Here is an 11,243-nt window from a genome sequence, read left to right as displayed (position 1 = left end):
ATAGTTTTCAAATCTAACAAACTAATGCTGATATTCTATTGCTTTATACTATTCCCTCATGGAACATATTCTTTCCATTTACCTCATGGTACTATTCATTCCTTCCTTTGCATTAAATGTATTGTATTCTTGCCTTAGCTCTCATGGAAGATTTATACAATATATATGCAGAGACACACTATTTAGTTATATCTCTGTGTCCAGAATAAGGCCCTCCAAAAAGTAGGAAATCAATCAACAAATAAAAAATATTTGCTTTGCATTCATTTTTTAAAGAGTCACAATGATGGAATCATTTATATTAATAGCAGATTTTAGTGAATTTCAAAATAAAAGAACAGGAATATGAGTCCAAAGCCATGAATTCTAATGCTCAGTACCTCATCTTAGACAAAATTCTAACATTTGAATCGAATCTGAGTAAATCAAATTTAAATTTCCTTTGTTTAAAAAATGTTTGATATTACTGATTTCCAGCTCTGAGGGTTAACATACTCTATCTTCAAATGAATTAATATTTCAACAGATAAAAAACAAATTATCCGTGGTTGGGCAGGATTGGATAGCCTTAAGCCTCCCTGCTGAGTTCATATTCTTTTGTTGAATGTGGTGACTCATTGAGCTCTGGTCAGCTGTTTGCACAACTCATGATTAAATAGATGGCTCATTTCACATTTTTCAAAATAATTACTACTTGCATATGCATTACAGCCTTTATGGATGGATATTGATAACAAAGTAAAAGTCAGTTTAGCTATTTGCTGTAATGATATCTGAAGCCTCTCTAATCCTTTCATTAATGCATCATCTTTATTATAGAAGATGACATACAGAGTAATATATGTTAACCTAATATTTATTAATAAAACTTTAATAATAATATGCCTATAGCATACTAATGCTACTTTTCTGATATAGTATTTTTTGTTATGGGAAACTTACAATTTTCAGTGTGTACTTTAGCTGAAGTATTTATGAGACAAAACTATGTAGCACACTAGAATTTAGTATGGCATGAGTCTTCTAAGAGGATAGAAGTTGATAACTGCTGTCTAGGAATTAAAGCATGAAAGATATGTTGCTAATGATTTATGTCTGCTACTTCTTTTATTGAATTGTTTTGGTCTTTATGTCAATTTTTAAGGTTAATTTTTAAAAGAACATATTATTCAATACAAATTATTGTATTGTCTATATCATAAAATAATCTTATATATCATCACTGTAAATTTTTTTTTATATTTAAGCATAGAATATTATACATCTAAGCCTTTCATGATTCTGTTCTGTTTCTTGAAATGATAATGTTCCCTATAAAAGAAAACAAGGTTAAAAAATTTTATTTTAGATACATTTTTACGAGATTCTTTCAGCACAGATGAATCGTAGATCAAGAAAAGTATTATTTTATAAAACTATACCAAGGTTTCTTAAACTCAGAACTATATAGAAATTTGGGCCAGACAATTCTTTGTTATAAGAAGTTGTCCTGTGCATTGTAGAATATTTAGCAGCATGCTTGACCTTTACTTACTAAATGTGAATAGCATCAACCCATATCCCCTACCTCTTCAAGGGGTAAAATTATCCCTGACTATTACCACTAAACAAGATCGGTAGAAAATTCATAAACCTTAGAAAAATTATCTATGCTAGTCATATGGCTTTTGCGTTCATAAATTAAAATATTTAACAGTTACTTTATACTAATCTATGTAATATTTCTATGCTTTATATTAAAACTTATGACCCTTAGCCAGTATGTGATTTTAGTGTGAAATGAATGTTTTGTATAAGTCCAGTGTTTTTCTTGCTTGTTTGTTTGATCTAAATGATTCAGCATGATGTAGCAAAATTAAGATTGGCTTCTCTGGGACAATGCTTTGGAAGCTGCTTCTTTTCTAACCTGCATACTCTTGACTAAAAACATAAATTCAGTTTATAATTAAAATACTAAAGAAAGTTCCTCAAATGCAGCTGTTTATAACTTGTGACTAGGTCACATTATTAACTACGGTTTTTCAAACAGCTGCCTTTCAATAATACACTCTGTAGTATCATTGCCCATCTCTCTCATTGAGGACTAGGTAAAACAAAGCAATATGGTGAAAATAAAGGAAATGTTACAATCCTGGTCCTTTCCAGACTTTCCTTTTATTTTCTAGGTACAGTACTACTTTATCACTGGATTTATGGCATTTCACTTTCTGTAGTTTTCTTTTCTTAATGGTTGTGTCGTTATATGAGAGATCCAGTGACATGATTATGATGACCAGAAAGACATAGTTTCAAATTCTGTCTCTTCCATCTAGTAGCTGGATGGTGCTCAGTATTCATTTACACTCTTTAAGCCTCAAAATCTTCATTTGTGAAAGAGTCCTTGGGCTTTGAATAAAGGCCAAAGGTAGGCAGGCAACTGTCACTACAAGCGTTGGGTGAGACTGGGCTGGCTTCAGGTGTGACCTGGCTCCCGTGGCCATGAGTGAGTGCCCATGTCACTCATCCTCCAACTCTGGCAGCCCAGCACAGAGAGTGAGGGAAGAGCGTGAGAAGCTTTGCCTGGTAATCCAGGAAATTCTCCTATATCTTACTCAAATCCACCTTGCCAACAGGAGTCTGCAAGGCTCACATTACTGGGCTTGGGGCAGCCTAGCACTGATATGGCTGCAGAGACCAAATATATAGATCACAACACTCAATTCCCTTTGAATACCTGGAAAATCTTCTCAGGAAGGATGGGTTCAAATAAAAGCCCAGGCTGCAAAGATTAGAGAAAACTCCTAACTCTTTAATGCCCAGCCATCAACAAATATCGACAAATATCCAGAAGCATCAGGAACACTCAGGAAAACATGACTTAACCAAATGAACTAAATAAGGTTCAGTGATCAATCTTGGAGCAGTGTAGATATATGATCTTTCAGCTTTGAGAATGAATTAGAACAGGTGTTAGTAAATTTTTCTGTAAAGTGTAAGACAGTAAATATTTTAGGCTCTGCGCACCACATATGTTCTTTGTCATATGTAATTGTTTTTAAGAAAACAAAACATAACCTTAAAATAAAAAAAATAAATTAGCTCATGGGCTGTAAAACAAAACAGGTTGGAGGTCAGATTTGGTCCATCAGCCACAGACAGTTTGCTGAACAATGAGCTAGAGATACAAAAATAAACATCATGAGTTTCACAGGTATACATCTGGAATCAAAAAAAGCAAGCAAATGGTGGCAGAATGAATACTGTATTATATTTATAGTACAAAAATATTAAACATTAAACCATAGATTGGCTAGAGCTTCATATATAGAGAGAGGTTATAACTTTTAAGAAGGCATATGGATGATAAAAATAAAATTTAAAACACAGCTTAACTTTGAAGAGGAGAAAATTATTACACTTAGAAGTGACACCCAGAAGCTGCCGACAGCATTGTATTAAGTACCTGTGTGTACATTTTATTTATATATTTAAATCATATATAGACATTTTATAAATATTCTATATGCATTTTATATGCTGCTGACCTTTCTTCCTGCTCATCATACATTCATATTAGTGGAAATTAATGTATTTCAATTAATTGAAATATACTCAGATTGCTACATTCAAGAAACTACACAATTCCAGGGGGAAACATTTAACTGAGAGCTTCAACTTTTTCATCATTCAGAATGGTGATCACAAAACCAAGTATTGTGAGATATTTAATAGCACTAAAATAAACTCCAATACTAGGAAAAGAACACCTGACAAGTGTGGAAACATTCTATTATTACACTCAGAGAGTTTGCAGAGATTTCAGTCCTAAATACAGAACTGACTTATTATGAAAGTGAAATAATCAGAAAAGTAAATATTTATACTGGAAATTTAAAATATATTAATAATTAGAATTGCCTATAGACTTAAGATTTTGTATGAGAGATAAAATTTATTAATTTTTTGGATAGTAGAGCTGAAAAATAAATATAATATAAATTATTTGAGAAATGTTGGGTTTTATTTGAGGTAGTTCTAATTTTATTATATAGCAGTGCTAGAAGGAGAGGAAAAACAGTGAGAGAAGTAATTATCATAGACACGATCATGAATAATTTCATCATCCAATTCATATTCATTTGGACATGGTAACCTGATTTTTCTTTGCAATAATCTAATGCGATAGTTAATCACTGTGAGATGTTCCCCCACCCTAGGTTAGGTTTAGGTATGTTGATCAAGGAAAGCTAATTAAATATTTTTCCTATCTTTATGTTTTTAAACCTTCCTTCTTATTTTCTAATTTACTAACTGTCCCCTGTTTCTGGTTTGTTTTGTCTTTGTTTTGTGCATAAGTGTACTACTTAACCTTATTTAAGAAGATTTTTAGAGAATTTTCCTCCCAAAAAATAATTATTTGAAATGGAGCAATATGTATTCTAAAAAGGACTAACAAAACCTCATTTTCATGGGAACACCGGTTTTCATAATATTCTCTCAGAGTATGTTTTAAGTTGAACTTCTTTTATGTGCAAAGAAATGGTAACTCAGAGGATTTAATCTTTCCATTAATGTAAAATGTGGCTCAGTTACTCAGATTCATTCTGATTCTCCTCCAGCTTTCCTAGCTAATTCCTCTCAGGCTGATTATTATCACTTCCCTGGTCTCTTAGTTTTCATATGTCCTTGAGGAGTCCTTGGATCTCTTTTCTTTGTAGTACTCACTTTCCAAGTGAGCACATGCAGTCACATGTTTTAAATTGCATCTATGCATTGATGAAAACTTAATTATATCCCCAGTCTGAACTTCTTCCTTGGACTTCAGAAACACTTTCAAATGTTAGCTTGATACTCTACTTTCATAATGTATTATAAGTATCCCACAATAACATGTCCAAAACTGAAATGAGGAGTTCTCTTCTTTGAAAACCTAATGTCTGTCTTCTGTTTCTCAGTGGCTCAGCCCAAAAATCTTGGAGTCATTCTTGATTTCAGTCTTTGTCCTCCATCTCTGCAACTAATGTATACCACATCCTGCAAACACAGTCATAATCCACCTATTTCACAGCCCAAGTCACCACCATGACTTGCACGGAATTTTGCAAGTGCTAACTACGCTTCCTGCCACTGCTCCTGCCATACCACCCCCCGGTCTACAATATAGCAGACAAAGTGACACTTTAAGAAGATCTTGTCAATTAACAGCTTAAAACTCACCACTGGTTTCACGTCTTTTTCACATTAAAAACCACTGTTTCTACAAAAGCAATGAAACCCATCATCAGCATTTTTCCACCACTATCTCTGTGACTTCCACCTCTGTCTTAATTGTCCTTGCTCACTCTGCTCCAGATGCACTAGCTACATTGCTCTTTCACTGCTTTTGGCCTGAGATTTTGAACCTGCTTTTATCATCTTGCAATATTCTTAATCTGGCTACATTCATGGATAGCTCTCTCACTTGTTTTGATTCTCTCCTCAAATATCCTGCTTTTGGTGATCATTCAAAACAAAGTAAAAGCTCCTACCATCTCTTCTAGGCAGTCTCCAAACCCTTTACTGCGAAGGTTTTTGTAACCATTTACACAATGTATGATTACTTTCTTTTTTTCTCATTTTTTCCTCATTCTAGAATGTAAATTCTAAGTTAGGATGAATTTTTGTCTGTTCTAGTTATCTCTGTACCCCACACATCTAAGACAACCTCTTCCTGGTTGAATGGATGATGAATGATACGTAGATTGATGAATAAATCTATCAATTATTTCTTTAGTACCTGAATTTTAAACTATCATTTCTGATAGTTAATAATAGATAGATTAGATAGATAGATAGATAGATAGTTAATAGATAAATAAATAAAAGTAAAAATTTATAATGCTATAACTTTTTATAGAAGAAGTATAAATGATGCCACTACAGTAATCAAATGGACATTTTATTGGTCAAATTTTTTCAAGTATTTGTGAATTACCCAGAGAAATAATGATTATACATGCAAACTATGATAAAGTGTTAGGGAAATTTTCTATAAATAAAAAAATATAGAAATCCAATATGACCTTACAACAAAGTTCACTGAGTGTTGTGATTTTTATCTCAGTTGCTGGGCCTTGGTCAGTGCTATTTAATGGTAAAGATTGTCTGATTAGAAATTAATTCATATTCTTACCTTGCTAATGACTTCCTGAGAGATCTCAATCATTATATATAATATTATTAAATATTATTAAATTTACCATGAACAAAAGCAGTTGATTTTTTCTACCAAAAAGTAGTGATAATATTATAAGTTTATGGACATTTTGAATTTTTCTTAGAAAGACTATAAATAAATTTGAAGGAGAATTTTTAGGGGTACAAGATGGGTGAGCATATGGTATAGCAAAAAGCCATGCTTGCCATAACTTCCTACATGAGGCCAAGCTCTTGACACTACCAAAGCAATACCAATCCCAACACATTTTTTTTTTTAGCTCTTTCTATTGTCAGTATACTAAGATCTTTAAATAAATAGCTGCAGTTGGGAATTAAGACAGGAAATGCACACACTCTTGTGTCTTCTATCTTCCCCACAAACTGTTGCCTAGAATTCAACCAACCATCTGTCTCCTCATGCAGTTCCCAATACCAATATAAGAAGATAGGGATTCAGGCTATTCCAACAATAGTGATGAGTAAAGAAACAAATTTAACTGCTGAATCTTCTTATCCAAGCACTTAAAATTTGGCATGGAGAATAATGATACTGAATCCAATTCAATAATGATATTGAATGTAATAATAATTTTTATTATTAGAGAAGAAGTATTTATTTTAACTTCTTTTATAAAGAAACACACATGATTTTTTGTCCTTCATTCAGTTAATATGGTATATCACATTTATTGATTTACATATGTTAAATCATCCTAGCATCCCTGGATTAATCCTATTTGGGCTTTGATAGGAGACTTTTTATTACTGATTTAACCTTTTTATTTGTTTTTGGTTTGTTCAGATGTTCTATTTCTTCCTAATTCAGTATTGGTAGTTTACATTTTTCTAGACATTCATCCATTTTTTTCTAGGTGAACTAATTTGTTGGCATATAGTTGCCCACAGTGGTCTGTTATGCTTTTTGTGTTTCTGTAGTATTGTAAGGTCTCCTTTTTCATTTCTGATTTTATTTGAGTCTTCTTTCTTTATTTCTTTGTTGGTCTATGCAGAGGTATGTTGATTCTGCTTATCTTTTCAAAAAGCAACTGTCGGTTGTGTTGAGCTTTTTTTATTGTTTTTCTGTTTCTATTTTGTTTATTTTTCTCTGATTTTACATCTCAATAGATATAGAAAGCATTTGACAAAATGCAACAATTGTTCATGATAAAAAGTATCAAAAAATAGGTGTATAAGGAATCTACTTCAATAAAATGAAGGCTGTATGTGATGGGTCCACAGCTAACATCATACTCAGTGGTGAAAAGTTGAAAGCTTTTCTTCTAAGATCAGGAACAAGACAAGGGTTCTCACTCTCACCACTTCTATCAATGTATTACTGGAAGTATTAGCTAGAGAAATTAGAGAAAAAAATTATAGAAAGAAAAAACATGCATGCAAGAAAGGAAGAAGTAAAATTGTCTATTTGCTGATGACACGATCTTTTATATAGAAAACCTTAAAAACTCCACCAGAAAACTATTAGAACTAATAAACAAATTCAATGAAGTTGCAGGTTACAAAATCAACCTATAAAAATCAGTGGCATTTCTGTATACTAATCATAAACTGTCCAAAAAAGATTAAGAAAAAAATTTCATTTACAAAAGCATAAAATAAAATAAAATACTTAGGAGTAAATTTAACCAAGGAAATGAAAGATCTGTATATTGTAAACTATAAAACACTGAAATTGAAGAAATTGAGAAAGACACAAATAAATGGAAAGATATCCCATGTTTACGGATTGGAAGAATTAATATTGTGACAATGTCCACATTATCCAAAGTGACATTCATATGGAGCCAGAAAGACTTCAAATGGCCAAAGAAATATTGAATAAAAAGAACAAAGCTGGAAGTACCACATTCCCTGATTTAAAAATATATTATAAAGCTATTCTAATCAAAACAGCATTGCACTGGCACATGGACATAATTAGCAATGGATCAGGATAGAAAGCTCAAAAATAAACCAATGTATTTATAGTCAACTTATGTTTGACAAAGTTGCCAACAACACTAATGGGGAACATTTCAATAAATTGTATTGGGTATCCACAAGCAAAATAATGATATTAAACTCCTGTCTCAAACCATCTACAAAAATTAACTAAAAATGGATAAATAGTTTAAAGATAAGACCAAAAATGATAAAACTTCTAAAAGAAGACATTGACTAAAACCTCCACAGCATTGGTCTGGGTAATGGTTTTTTGGAATGGACTTTAAAATCATAGGCAACAAAGAAAAATGGACAAATGGGATTCTATAAAACCAAAAAGCTTTTACACAGTACAGGAAAAAATAGAATGAAAAGACAACTGACAGATTTGGACATAATATTTACAAACCATACATCTGATAATGTACTAATAGCTGAAATACATAATCAACTCAATAGCAAGAAAACAAAATGAGCAAAGGACTTGACCAGACATTTCTCAAACAAAGATACATGAATGTCCAAGAGACATATGAAAAAATGCTCAATAACACTAATTATTGGGGAAATAATAATTAAACCACAGTGAAAAATTATCTCACACTTGTTAGCATGGCTATTATCAAAAAGACAAAAGATAAGAAGTATTGTGGGATGTGGAGAAAAGGGAACCTTGTAAATTGTTGGTAGGATTTTAACCTAGTAGAGCTATTTTGAAAAATGGTATGGAGGTTCTGCAAAAAACTAAAAACTAAAAAGAATTATCATATGATCCATCAATCTCACTTCTAAGTATGAATCTAAAGAAATTGAAATCTATATGTCAAGGAGATATCTGCACTCTAATGTTTATTTCAGCATTACTCACAACAGCCCAGGTATGGAAACAACCTAAATGTCCATCTACAGACGAATGGATAAAGAAAATGTGGTATGTATATATACACAATGTAATACTGTACAGTATTAAAAAAGAGAAATTCTGTCATTTGCAACAACATGGATGGAACTGAAGTACGCTATGTTAACTAAAATAAGCCAAACCCAGAAAAACAGATACTATGTGATCTCACGCATGTGTATACTCTATACAAGTTGATCTCATAGAAATAAAGAGTAGGAAAGTGGTTACCAGAATTATGGGTGGAGGCAGGGATAGGGAAAGAGAAGCTATTGATCAAAGGGCTCAAAGTTTCAGTTAGACTAGAGGAATAAGTTTTCGTGATCTATTGTACGGCATGATGACTACAGTTAATCGTAATGTACTGTTATTTCAAAATTGCTACAAGAATAGATTTTTAACATTCTCACCAGAAAAAAATAAGTTGGTGTGGTGAAGAATATGTTAACTAGCTTGACTGAATCTTTCTACAATGTATACATAGATTAAAACATCACATTGTACCACATAAATATGTGTAATTAATATTTGTCAAGTAAAAAATATTTTTTAAAAAGTAAAAAGTGGATATTTATAACAATAATAATATTAATAAAAATAAAATAATAGAAATAATTTTTAGATACTAATGTAACAATTTAAAATGGTCATAAGTTCATTAATGCAACTAATGTTAGCAGTAGCCTTCACAGTCATAACATTTCTTAAATCAGATAGCTGATAATATTAATATTTTGTACAAAATAGTGAAAAATCCTAAAGAGATATAGCTTCACATATAAAAAGTTAAATGAAAAATTCAGATGATCTCTGGGATATTTCTAATATATTTTTAAATCTACATGCTCTTTATTGTTGAGTCTTTTACTACAATGGACTATATAACTAAAGCACATTTAAGCTTATTTTATATGAAACACACATTGTTTGATTAAACCTATAAGTTATAGCCTATCCATATATTGAGAACAGAAATGTTTTGATTATCTGCTAAAGCTATAAAAATTGAAGATTACAAAAATGTCACTAAGTAGAGAAATAAGGAAAATACTTTCATCTATGTTTTCTTCAACTATTCATGAGTTTCTTCAAGTGTATTCTGGAGAAAAGACTCATAATTTTACTTCAGGACACAAAGCCTTCATCAGTATGTTATACTTCTAGTTCAAAGCATGGAAGAAAACCAAACCAGGAAAGCAAAGTTATTTGATGTTGCTTTGTGTTAGAATCCAGAGAAAATAAATACTTTGATCAATTTGCCGCCTTGAAAATGTCCTCTAGAAGAACGGCTCAAAAACAGTCTTTGGTACAGATTACATAGCATGTGTGTCAGTCCTCGCTTGAATTTGGTGCAGAGATATTGGGAAAGTTCAAGTTACCCAATATGTATATACTTTATTAATTTCTATCTTGATTAAATAAGGAAAATCCCTTCCACCCTTTAATCTCCTGACCTCAAATAAGAAATGATTGCAGTGTATTTACCCAGATTGCAGAAAAGAGATAATATGTTAAAATGAATATAAACATTTAAAAATGAAACTATGATTTCAACATATTACAAAAAGGTCTGATGTTAAATGCCTTCAGCATATCTGACACTTTCAGAAATAAATGTTTATGTCAAATGAAAGAATGAAGTAATTATCTAAGAGATTTGTCACAATTGAGATGGAATACCTATTTTATAATTATTGAGGAACAATTAGATGATTTCAAATGAAATCTTTTGGGTCACCACAAATTTCTGAATTTAACTATTTATTTCTGAATTTAACTATTGAGATACTTTTTTAAAGGGCAGGAAACATATTTTACATTTGGGAAGAATAAAAATTATTATGAGTTAAGGATATCATTTATTATATATCCATTCTACTCCAGATAAATACTTTTCAATAATTTTAAAAAATTTTGATTAGATATTATTGCAACTTTACAAGTCAGAAAAAATGATTTTCAGAGACTCAAGATCATAGTCACAAAGCTTGCAAATCAAATTTGCTAAAATTTGAAACTTGATCTGTCTATTACAAATGACATCTCATAAAAATATAAGACATTAAAACACATGGGCACCTCTTTTCTTACACACACAAAAAACCTCAAATAGATTTAAAGGTACAAAAAAATTGTATGATAATTGGAAGTAACACCAGCAACTCCATTTTATTTAAACTATGAGTTTTATATGAAATTATCCAAAGTCGTCATGTGCAATTCC

This window comes from Microcebus murinus, chromosome 15, assembly GCF_040939455.1.
Source record: "Microcebus murinus isolate Inina chromosome 15, M.murinus_Inina_mat1.0, whole genome shotgun sequence".
Classification (NCBI taxonomy): Eukaryota; Metazoa; Chordata; class Mammalia; order Primates; family Cheirogaleidae; genus Microcebus; species Microcebus murinus.
The sequence above is the reverse complement of the archived record's forward strand: the minus strand, read 5'-3'. Positions refer to the sequence as shown.